Here is a 13,785-nt window from a genome sequence, read left to right on the forward strand (position 1 = left end):
CATTACAAAGTCCATAATTCACACAAAACATAGTTCCAAAACCATAAGTATAAATTAGAGTATCCCAAAATCATAAGTCAACTAAATATCCAGGATGATATGTATAATCATGCCTTCGCCTTGCCCTTATCCTCTGATGTACCTAAAACCATAAAATGAAATTGTATGCCAAAACTTAGTTATTTCCCTCAAAATACCACCGCACGAACATATAACAAAATGCATACTAGGTCCACAACCATCAGACTGGATTACCCCTTAGCCCACAACCATAGGTTGGCCTCTATACAGAGCAGTATTACCTCAACCCAACCGTAATGTGTCGACATATGCAACAACTAAACATATAACCAACAAACAAATAATAATGCAGATATACCAATTTAACGAAACACTACGACATAACAACATCCTTTATACTAGGATACAACAAACAACCTAGTCGGTCGGTATTGGTACCTTTGACCCATGAGTACAGTGAGCAAAAACTCACATCAGAATCTAAACGACAATCTAATTGATCACTGCTCCAAATACTGACTCTACAAGTCTCTTGTAGAACACAAGGACCAAGCCTCAATCCACAACTCAAAATACCTCAAATGACCAAAAGTTAAACCTGGTCAAAGTAAACAGTCAACGGTCAAAAATCATAGGTCAACCTCCAGCTGGTCGCCATGCTATGGCTGCCAAACGACAAAGCAGATGGGTTCCTACCCAATCACCATGTCGTGGCAACCTAAGGCTACATCATGGGGACTGGTCTAGACAACTTAATCCATTAAGCCATTTTCCTACAACTCCAAGACCACCAAAGCGTAGATCTGGTCCTTCCTAGGGTCTTGATGGACAACTTCATTGTAACATCCCCCTCTGGCACGAATCACAATATTGTCCGCTCTGGGCCACTCGGCACGAGGACTTCCCAGGGGGTCACCCATCTTGGTACTACTCCCGCCCGAGCATGCTTAACTGCAGAGTTCTTATGGGATCTACTGCCATCATGGCTTTCAAACGCGTTGTGACAAGGAAGGTATCCACACCCCTTTATAAGGAAATGTTTCGTTCTCCTTCCAAGCCGATGTGGGATCAGATCTAACCCACTTTCACCCCCCATTATAGGGTTCGACGTCCCCGTCGAACACATCGACCCGTGCCCTAGCTCTGATACCATTTGTAACATAGATCTGATCCCACATCGGCTTGGAAGGAGAACGAAACATTTCCTTATAAAGGGGTGTGGATATCTTGCTTGTCAAAACGCGTTTTAAAAGTCGTGAGGGCAGCAGATCCCATAAGAACTCTGCAGTTAAGCGTGCTCGGGCGGGAGTAGTACTAGGATGGGTGACCCCCTGGGAAGTCCTCGTGCCGAGTGGCCCAAAGCGGACAATATTGTGATACGTGCCATAGGGGGATGTTACAAATGGTATCAGAGCATTAGTTTAAGTGAACTAGGGATTTGTAGGATTTCTAGACTTAAACTTAAAATTCTAAGTGGATATTTTGAGGTGTGTTTGTAGTGTTTTAGACATGACCACTGGTTTATTTTAGGAAAGTTGCCTAAAAAAACGCCTTATGTGCTAAATGTTATATGTTGCCATATATGATATTATTTGTTCGGATCTATGGTCTGTTGCCGACCGAATCGGGAAACCTTATATGAATAGGATTCTAAGCGTATGGTTACGATATTAGAACTAACATGTAAACATTTCGGAGTGTTATGGAAGACCGTAATATCTATCGTGGATGAGGATCTAATTTCACCTTATTCGGTGTATAGATCAAGAATGGCAAGATTAAGAAGTGGTGCTGGAAACGCAAATGAAAACAGGAACCAACCACCTGTGATTGAACTAGTTGCTGTTGAAGCTGCTGCTCCAGAACAGATCACTATGGCTGTAGTGCAAGCCATGATTCGGGCTATGTTAGCCGAACAAAGGGAAGAAATGCGACGGATGTTGCATGAGAATAGGGAGGAACCAATCATACCTATTGTGGAACCCGAACTGATTCCCGAACAATCGGAGGAAGGGAACAATAGTCGCATTCTGAGTCAAATTGGGACTCAAGAAGAACGAAGGAACGATCCAGAAAGGAGAAACAACAAGGATGGGCGAATATACAAGAATTTCTTGGGCGCCAAGCCGCCGAGTCTTTCTGGGAGCCCGAAGCCTGTTGAAATTATGGATTGGATCTCCAAAATGCAGATGGTATTTGAAAGTTGCGACTGTAGCAACAAACAGAAGACTGTCTTTGCAGTTAGACAACTGAAGACTGGAGTCTTGAGCTGGTGGAAGTTGTTGGCAGATACTATGCCACAAGGAGAAGCCCTGAAAATGTCATGGGAGGAGTTCTTGGAGCAGTTAAGGGTGCAGTATTGTTTAGAGATAGATCTGATTGATCTGAACAATCAGTTCCAAAACTTGAAGAATGGAAAGATGAGTGTAGATGGCTATGCTACTGCATTCACTGAGAAAATGAAGTTATTTCCGTACCTAGTGCCAACAGAACTCTCTAAGATCGAGAGGTTTCCTAATGGACTGCCTGCCGACTTTGGTCCGACAGTCAAGATCGCAACTACTCTTAAAACAGCTGTTCGAGCAGCTAAGAATGTGGTGGCCCAGCAGAAGGAAAAGGGTCTGGAAAGGATAGAGGTTGGTGAAAAGAGGAAATTCGACGGACCTTCAGGGTCCAGCAAGAAAAGAAAATTCTCGAAATCTGGTTCGAGAGGAAGTGGAGGAGGTGAAGCGAAATGGTGCGAAAATGTAAGAAGAAGCATCATGGGAAGTGTGAAGTGGTGACCACATGTTTTAAATGTGGAAAGTCAGGGCACTATGCTAACGAATGCACACTTACCAAGAAAGTTTGCTATGGTTGCGGTGAGGAGGGTCACATGTCGAGGGACTGCCCTAAGAAGAAGGAAGCAGCAAGACCCAATATCCCGCCAAAGCCAAAAGCGAGAGTATTCCAGATGACACTGGAAGCTGCCAAAAATGAAGCTGATGTCGCTTCAGGTACCTTTCTCGTTAACGAATTGCCTGCCTAAATTTTATTTGATTCTGGAGCCAACTATTCCTTTATATCGCATGAATTTGGTAGAAAACTAGCTTTGCCTGTTGTTAGACTAGATGATGCTTTATTAGTCGAAGTCGCTAGTGGCAAGTTTGTACCTGTTAGCTATCGCATGAAAAACATCTTAATTGATTTAAATGGGAATAAGTTCCACGAGAAATTATTGTCTATCGAACTTAATGGTTTCGACATCGTCTTGGGAATGGATTGGCTTAGCGCCAATGACGCCGAGATATTGTGCAGAAAGAAGATAGTCAAAGTAAACTCGCCTGGGAAGGAACCGTTTATGGTGTATGGAGATAAACGCAGAGTAAATTCTGGAATCATTTCTCTAATGGAAGCCATAAAATGTTTGACCAAGGGGTGTACATCATACCTAGCATTTGTGATCGATGCTAAGAAGGAAAAGAAGGTGATGTAGAATATTCCTGTTGTGTGCGATTATTCGGAACTATTTCCCGATGATCTTCCTGGATTACCGCCTGATCGACAAGTGGAATTCCGTATTGACTTGTTGCCCAGAACAACGCTGATTGCAAAAGCACGTTACCAATTAGCACCGACGGAGATGAAGGAGCTGATGATGCAACTTCAGGATTTATTGGACAAAGGTTTTATTAGACCTAGTTCATCACCCTGGGGAGCTCCGGTGTTATTTGTGAAGAAGAAAGATGGAAGTATGAGAATGTGCATCGATTACAGAGAGCTGAATAAGGCAACATTAAAGAATAGGTATCCGTTGCCGAGGATTGATGACCTGTTCGATCAACTACAAGGTTCAAGTTATTTTTCAAAGATCGACCTAAGGTCAGGATATCATCAGCTAAAGGTGAAGGAACAAGATGTAGAGAAGATAGCATTCAGAACACGATATGGACACTATTAGTTTTTGGTTATGTCATTTGGACTAAACAATGCTCCAGCAGCATTCATGGATTTAATGAATAGGATTTGTAATCCATTCCTTGATAAATCTATGATAGTGTTCATTGACGACATTCTGATTTATTCAAAGAGCCAAGAAGAGCATGGTAGACACTTGCGAGAAGTGTTGGAAGTCTTGAAAAAGGAGAAGTTGTATGCTAAGTTCTCCAAATGTGATTTTTGGATTCGAGAAGTCCAATTCTTGGGTCACATGGTCAACCAATAAGGGATAATGGTTGATCCAGCAAAGATTGAAGTTGTGACAAAGTGGGAGCAACCAAAGAGTCCCACGGAGATCCGAAGCTTTTTGGGATGAGCTGGATATTACCAAAGGTTTATCCGAGGCTTTTCTTCGATCGCTAGTCTATTAACAGCTTTGACCCACAAAGGAGTTGTTTATGCTTGGAATGATAAGCATAGAGAAGCTTTCGAGTTGCTAAAGAAGAGGCTATGTGAGGCACCGATTCTATCTCTACCCGATGGAGTTGAAGACTTTGCTGTTTATAGCGATGCGTCTGGGGTTGGATTGGGTTGTGTTTTGACCCAAAGAGATAAGGTGATCGCATATACGTCTCGACAGTTGAAAGAGCATGAAAATAACTACTCGACTCATGATTTGGATTTGGCAGCGGTAGTATTCGCTCTAAAGATATGGAGGCATTACCTCTATGGCGCGAAGTGCAAACTTTTCACTGATCATAAGAGTCTCCGATATCTCTTTAGTCAAAAAGAATTGAATATGAGACAACGACGCTGGATAGAATTACTCAAGGACTACGACTGTGAGATACTTTACCACCCCGGTAAAGCTAATGTTGTTGCTGATGCTCTCAGTCGGAAAGTCAATCTTGAAAGGAAAAGGACAAGAGCGTTGAGAATTGAAGTTGTCTCGACAATTGTGGAAAGTATAAAGAAAGCTCAAGAGGAAGCTTCTGAGAAGAATGATCGAAAGGAGGAACGTTTGGGCAAAACGTTAGCGTTCGGTATAAATAGTCATGGACTGAAGGTGTTCCAAGATCGGATTTAGATACCTAAGACAGGAGGAGTCAGAGATCTTCTGATGGAAGAATCTCACAAGACCATGTACTCGATTCATCCTAGTAGCACTAAAACGTATAAGGACCTGAAACCCTACTACTGGTGGCCGACCATGAAGCTTGATGTTGCAAAGTATGTGGCCGAGTGTGTGACTTGTGCTAAGAGTGCGCATTTCATAGCGGCCAAGGAGAAATGGTCTATGGAAAAGCTTGCGAACTCTTACGTGAAGGAAATTGTGAGGCTTCACGGTGTTCCGCTAACGATTGTGTCGGATCGTGATAGCCGTTTCACCTCGAGGTTTTGGAAAAGTCTACAAGAGGAAATGGGTACCAAGTTGTGTTTAAGTACAGCTTACCAGCTGCAGACTGATGGTCAGAGCGAAAGAACGATACAAACACTTGAATATATGCTGAGAGCATGCACCCTGGAATTCCTAGGTAATTGGGATGAACATTTACTTTGGTAGAATTTTCCTATAATAATAGTTTCCACTCGAGCATAAAGATGGCACCTTATCAAGCTTTATATGGGCAGAAGTGTCGTGCGCCGTCTTGTTGGCTTAAGGCTGGGGAAAAGCAGTTTATGGGACCCGAGATGGTTCATCAAACTGCTGAAAAGTTGAAAATAATTAGGGAGAGAATGTTAGTCGCTCAGGATCGTCAAAAAGAGCTATGTTGACAAAAAGCGAAGACCGATGACTTTTGAAGTTAGAGATTCGGTTTTGCTTAAAGTCTCGCCGTGGAAGGGACTAATAAGATTTGGAAAAAGGGGAAAATTAAGTCCAAGGTTTATTGGACCGTTTAAAGTTCTTCAGAGGGTTGGGAACCAAACTTACAAGCTCGAACTACCAGAAGAACTGAATGGAATTCATAACACTTTTCATGTGTGTTATTTGAGGAAGTTCATAGGAGAAGTTCCCGACATGATTCCACTTTCGGAGTTGAGAATCGATGAGAACAAAAGGTTAATTGAAGAACCAGAGGCAATTGTTGACCGAAAGACTAAGAAGTTACGACGCAAGTTGGTCGAGTTAGTGCATGTCCAATGGAAACACACGAATGGGCCGAATCTCACCTGGGAAACGGAGAGTGACATGATGAGTCGCTACCCGCAGTTGTTTGTTGATGTGTGATTCCGGGGACGGAATCATTATAAGGTGGAGAGAATTGTAACGCCTGTGTTTCTGGGCTTGTCATTAATGTTGATATAATAGTCTAGGTTAACCTTTCTAACCCGTTTTGAAATAATAGAAGCGTATTATTTGAGTATTATGTGTTTTGTGCTTAGTTGCTTAATCATGTGATTTGATTAATTAAGAATAAAAATAAGTGTCAAAATTTAAATGTAAAATAAACTCGATATCTTTACATAAAGTTGTAGTGGTCGAAATGAGGTTTCATAATATATAAAGAATGCCAAAATCCGAGTTATAACGAAGAAGTTATGATCTGTCGAAGTTTCGCGACAGAATCGGCAACGCTGAATGATGTAAAAAGCGAAATTTACGTTAGAGCGATATTTAGCCTTAGTGATCTAAATGAAAGTCGTAGATTTCGTTAAAACGAGAGCGTGCATAAAGAGAACGCCCAAATCTAACTTTGTATGAGGAAGTTACGATTTTTCTAAGCTTCGACTTAGCAGTATGCAACCCGAATACTCGATTCGAGATCGAGTGATTGTTGGTCGAAACAATCTAAACGAGAATTGAAGATCTCGTTAATAGTAGTAAAGCGATATAAAGATAGGCGAGAACGGACGTTGGATAAAGAAGTTATGAATTTATAACGAAGTTTTCCTGTCCCGGCCTACTAAAAATAAATAATAAAAATAAATTGAAAATTAGCCGATGGAGTCTAAACGAAAAGTGTAGAGCGTAGTCTCACCTACGCGTGGATATAAAGAACGTCGAAAACGGAGTTCGTATGAAGAAGATATGAATTTTCAAAGTTTATTAAATATTTAATAATTAATTTTAATTCTAAATGTTGGTATTATCCGAATAGGAGTCTTCGGACTCATCCGAAGTACGCCCAGCGTACAACGAAGCATGAAGAAGCCCAGCACTCGAGTACCTTCGATGACGTAAGCGCTGACGATCCGAGGCGTACGCCCCGCGTAGCCTCGTACGCCCAGCGTATGTGCGAGGGTCCAGCCTCCTATAAAAAGGGATGCGAAGGCAGCCTTAACCCTTTTCAAATTTCCATCCTTTTCTTTCATCTTTTGCCTCGTTTAGCATGCCATTAATACCCCGAAGCCCCGATATTATTCCCGAGCCCCGAAGCAAGATTCGAAGCCCCGAGAATCCCGAGGTGCGATTCCCGAGCCGAAGCTCTGCCTGCGAGAAGCCCGATTTTTGTGAAGATCTTCTAGATCTGCGGAGAAATACTACTTCTACAAGCCGTAGTGCTGTCTGATCAAGTGAGTGTGTAGTTACTTTCTTCTAACGCATAATTACGAAGTATTTTATACGAAATACGTGTTATGTGTATATTTTTTTGGTTATATGTGTGAATGTATATTCACTTTCTTCTATCTCATAGATCTGATTTATTCTCTATGAAATACGTGTTATGTGTGTGTGCCTCATCTGTTATGTGGAATATATATTGATTGAACATGTTATACAGGTTTTAAACTATGTATAAAAATATATATTTTTGTCTACTAATATGTTGGGTAGAACATGGGTAGATAGTTGATGTGTGATAAACAGATGAGACGTCTCGTTGTTGTTGTTGATCTAGTTATTCAGCGGAGTATGGATAATGACCACGGACTCTTCCTAGACAGTCTTGTGGAACACTAGCAGGCTCATAACCTGTAGGTGTTGTGAACGATGTGTTCATCGATGTACTCTATCCCCCTCATGGTTGCCTTTAGGACATTTATTGCTGAGGAAGCCCCTTTGTAGTAATGTCTGTCCCGATGAAAATCCTAGATTAGGTCCCTTATAATAGATGTTGTTTTAGGGACGTAAAGTGAGGATAACGGGAATGGGTAATCTGGTTATCGTTGATTGTTGAATTAAATATAATTATTTATTGTGGGTTGAGAACCCTACATGCTCACCAGGCTCCTAAGTCTGACCCACTCAGTTTATTTGTATTACAGGAAGTGGCGCAAGGGCATAAGATGGATGAATCATCAAGTTGTTTTGTTTACAAGTCTGTATATGTATATATTTGTTGAATGCATGACTTGTAATGTTATCGTTTATGCTTTATGGTCTGTATCGGAACATGACATCCCGATTTTGATTATGAAATCAAATTATATTTCTTTATAAAATGCTTTGGTAAATATCATTTTATCATCTTTTGTTTTTGGGAACAAATTCCGCAACTCTTTTAAATCAAAAGGATTTACTCTGAAATTATTTTAAAAGCATAAATGAAAACGGTCTTTTCTGGCCATGATTTTGGGGGTGTCACATTTATCCATTAAGACACCTCAATAAGTCAAGATTCCAAACCCTAATCCTTTAAAGGTGACTAAATGCATATAGGCACTCATTAAGCACCCAATATCTAGAGTTGCTCACCTAAAGTTTCTAGAATGGTTTTCTACACCTAATAAGCCATAAAAATAGTAGCTTTATGGACATGAATATTCAATGCATGTCCCTTCCATTTTTGGTAAAAAAACAATGGCTATAAGGAACTCAAGCTTGAGCATGGCACCAGAAACTCCATAGATCCTCAGATCTGGAACATGCGACACTAAAATGACTACATGGATCCATAATGTTTCCAACTTTATGAGATCCAACTTTCCAATCGCTCACACCAAGAAGATTAAGGGACAAAATGGCTAGATCTAGAGACAAGTAACATAAAGATTGGATCTTGAGGACTTACAAGACTCTAGAAAATGAGCACAAGGGGGATAAGGATAGTTACTTGTTGAAACAAAACCCAATGGTGCCTTCTTCTTCTTCTTCTTCTTCTTCTTCAAAACACCACCAAACACACAAAAATTCAAATGTTAGCAATGGAGGCTAGGGTTTTCTCGCAGAGGCTAAGGGAGAGTGATTGAGGTTTGGGGTAGGCAACACTAGCCTTCACATTCCCTTAAGTAGGGGCTCACAACTCGAACAAGGGTTTTCCATTAAACAGTGGCCACGACGTGGCAAATAGATGACACGCCGTTGTGCTAGCTTAGTACCCACAAAATTTTGGCCTTAGCCATGCCGTGGGACTCCATCATCACACCGTGGCCATCAGAAATCCAACATCCAAAATATTAATTTACTTAAAAGAAATATACTCAGAAACTTGATGTTACAAGTGTCACATTAGATATGTCATATGATCTTGAAATACGGTGATTTCGACATGTCATCAAAAATTATTTCTTAAATTATATAAAATATACATTGTTACGGCATGCAAGACACATAATACATGTAAACAGCCCATCTAATTCAAATTGAAATGTTATACCCCACTAAATAAGATTCGCATTGCTTGATCAATACAATTTTTAATATTAATTATCCGATTAATATTAAAAATATCTCTAGAATCGACATACACAAATCAATATCAAATAAATTAATTTTCAATAACCATGCATACATTTAATTATTTTCACACAAATTTTTTTTCTGGGTAATTACAATTTCTTTCTTAGAATAAGAAGTAGTTGCCTAACTTATTACTTACTCAAAGAAACAAAGTTTTTATTTAAAATAAGTCTTTACATGTTTATCAAACATATATCTATTCTTTTAAGTTTTAACCGGTAACTAACCTATTCCTAAAACAACTTGTCTCCTAATGAGATTTGAAATTATGACCTCTTATTTGAAAATAAGAGTCTCTCTTTACCATTAGGCCAAAGGTCTTTTGGTAACATATATCCATTTGAATTTAAAAAATGAATCAAAGTTATTGAAAAGCAATTTAAATTAATATTCATTTTATTTGCAAATGATGATGATGATAATCAGAATCGTATTCAAACATCTCTAAATATAGTAATTAAGTAATTAATATTTCGTTTGGTTGACCATAAATTAAGAAAACCTTCTGTCAGCCAAACGGCATGAGGAGGAACGTGTTGTCAACATGGAAGCCACGGTTATACTCATGGTTTGCAATATATATATATATATATATATATATATATATATATATATATATATATATATATATATATATATATATATATATATATATATATATATATATATATATATATATATATTGCAAACTATAAGTAATTTATTATGGAAGTTATTGTGGAAATGATGTATTGTCATGTTTTCATTGGTTCAAATATGTGTTGCCCTAATCATTCATTTTCCATATAACTCTTCCCTATATATATATATATATATATATATATATATATATATATATATATATATATATATATATATATATATATATATAGAGAGAGAGAGAGAGAGAGAGAGAGAGAGAGAGAGGGATGAAAATACGGAAATCATTCTTAATTATTCATTTATTTTTGCCGCAAAAATTTCCATCGTACTGTCGTAAATAGAAAAGAAATGTGCGTACGTTTTCCAGCAAAACATGTTTTCTTAAACTATGCTAATCATTACCTTAATATATACAAAAACATTGTTTTTTTCATTTTATTTTTAAATTTTTAAAGAGCTATTTTCATCAAAAAAAGGTTTTTTAATTTATAAAAATTCATCATTTTTTATTTTCTAAAAATAGACATTCATATTAATATAACTTTAAGATAATATATATATATATATATATATATATATATATATATATATATATATATATATATATATATATATATAGAGAGAGAGAGAGAGAGAGAGAGAGACAGAGAGAGAGAGAGAGAGAGGGATGAAAATACGGAAATCATTCTTAATTATTCGTTTATTTTTGCCGCAAAAATTTTCATCGTACTGTCGTAAATAGAAAAGAAATGTGCGTACGTTTTCCAGCAAAACATGTTTTCTTAAACTATGCTAATCATTACCTTAATATATACAAAAACATTGTTTTTTTCATTTTATTTTTAAATTTTTAAAGAGCTATTTTCATCGAAAAATGGTTTTTTAATTTATAAAAATTCATCATTTTTTATTTTCTAAAAATAGACATTCATATTAATATAACTTTAAGATAATATATATATATATATATATATATATATATATATATATATATATATATATATATATATATATATATATATATATATATATATATATATATATATAGTAATCGTTTTCCATAAGTGAATCAAAATGAATCAGATTTTTATTACAACACATTCGTTATTCACTTATGAATAATAAGTATGATTAATTTATTTTATAGTTTAAGTATCATTCATTTATGAATATATAACATATAACAAACTCTTTACAGTTTATATCGGCTCTCGTCACATGTTATATTCACATATGAATAAACCATGTATTAGTTTTCCTCACAAGTTATATTCACATATGAATAACACCTTTATCATTATTTTGTTGCAGTTTATTTGTTATTCATATATAAACAAGTAGTTTAGATTTTCAAAACACTTGGTCTTTTATTAACATACTACTTATTCATATATGAAAAACAAATGAACTGTAAGAAAATTTTGATAAATGTTTTATTCATATACGAGTATAATATATGATGAGAGAGGAAACTTAAAAAAATTATTCTATCTTAAGACTATATTAATATGGATGTCTATTTATAGAGGATAAAAAAAATAAGAATTTTGATATATTTAAAATAGTTTTTCGATAAGAATAGCGTTCTAGAATATAAAAAAAAACAATTTTTTTTTGTATATATTAAGGTAATGTTTAACATAGTTTAAGGAAACATGTTTTGTTGTAAACACATATGCATCCATTATCCATTTCTGCCGGTACGCCTAAGTGTTTTGCGGAAAAATAAATATGGGGCTGAGAATGATTCTCTCATTCATAACCGTTTTTTTATTTTCAATTGAACCTTCATCTCTCTCTCTCTCTCTCTCTCTATATATATATATATATATATATATATATATATATATATATATATATATATATATATATATATATATATATATATATGTATATATATATATATATATGTGTGTGTGTGTGTGTGTGTATACATAGAAATATATATATATATATATATATATATATATATATATATATATATAGAGAGAGAGAGAGAGAGAGAGAGAGAGAGAAGTTCTTTTGAGAACCAAAAAATTTGTGAAAACTTGGGAACTCAAAATCAAATTATCATTTTTTAACACCAAAAACATCAATATTCTCCAAATGATGCATATAAGGCATAGCTAGGCACAAAAGAAGATTTGATGTTTTTTTATATGACTTCTGATGAGCAAACTCAGCAGTTGTACAGACTGCTGCTGAACATAATTAACAGTCATATGGATTGCTGATGAGCACAAGCAACAATCATATGGATTGTTGATTGCTCATCAACAGTCCATATAAATGTTGATTGTGCACATCCGTAGTCCATATGACTGCTGATTGTGCTCATCAGCAGTCCGTACAACTGCTGATTGTGCATCCATGCAAATTTCGAAAAAAAAAAAAATTGTCAAATCTTTTTTTTAGCCTAGATATGGCTTAGATGCACCATTTAGAGAATATTGATGTTTTTGGTTTTGAAAAATGTTGATTTGATTATGAGTTCTCAAGTTCACATGTTTTTTTTGTTCGTAGAATAATTTTGCCATATATATATATATATATATATATATATATATATATATATATATATATATATATATATATATATATATATATATATATATATATATATATATTGATTGGTTTTGAGCACTACAACAATCCTATGGTGCACATGCAACCATAGTGCTTTGGATCTAGGTTTTTTAAAGTTATACATGCAATATTGAATATCAAAAGCATAAACCCTAATCTAGCATACAATTTTTGAGAGTTACAACATACAAACAACTTAGAAGAATACCTATTGGTTGTAGCTAGTGATCTTTAACCTTTGAGAGCATAGTACCTCAAATGTGATACCGCTAATACATCACAAACACCAAGAACAATGGAGGATTATGAGAGAGAGGCTAGGGGGCACTCAAAATCGGCTAGGGTTTCTCTTAGAAGCATAGGGCTGATTTTGGGAGTACAAGGGGTCTTATTTATAGTGTAGGATCATTGGGTTTTAACCTTAGAAACCGTAATTCACTTTCTTAGACCTTTAGCAATCCAATATTCCTATTGAATGGCCCTTGGAGAAAATGTTCATGAACCTTCACAAAGATTTCGTCCATACCTAATCAATATGGATCATTAGCTCAAACTATAAGTATTACTAATTCACCTAATCAGTCCCCGACAATTTAATCAGTCTCTTATGATCACTAAATTAATTATTGATCAAAACTAATTAAATTATATGATTTCTCAATTAATATATTATTCTTATAATATATTAACAAATCATAATTAACCACTTTCTTCAATATCCATCCTATCATATTGCTATGGTGAAGGCAACCCAAAAGGACCATGCTATTATCGGGTCAAGTGCATACCAATTATAGTTATGGGCTTAGACACCTAATTCAATAGTCTCCCACTTGGATAAGTCTAATAACTATAACTGTCGAGTTCGTTACCTAGATGTGTACAAAAAAATAGTTACTCAAATATGAACAACGAAAAGTAAGAGTAAATTACAGGAATGGTCCCTGTGGTTTGGAGAGATTTGTGTGTTTGGTCCCTAAATTTTTTTTTAACTC

General features: G+C 36.0%; 1 pseudogene; it reads left to right on the plus strand.

Annotated features, from left to right (window-relative positions):
• Window positions 1–1,248: 1,248 nt before the first annotated feature.
• On the plus strand, window positions 1,249–1,377 carry LOC128134028 (5S ribosomal RNA; annotated as a pseudogene).
• The last annotated feature ends 12,408 nt before the right edge of the window (window positions 1,378–13,785 follow it).

This window comes from Lactuca sativa, chromosome 4 (assembly GCF_002870075.4).
Source record: "Lactuca sativa cultivar Salinas chromosome 4, Lsat_Salinas_v11, whole genome shotgun sequence".
NCBI classification, from domain to species: domain Eukaryota; kingdom Viridiplantae; phylum Streptophyta; class Magnoliopsida; order Asterales; family Asteraceae; genus Lactuca; species Lactuca sativa.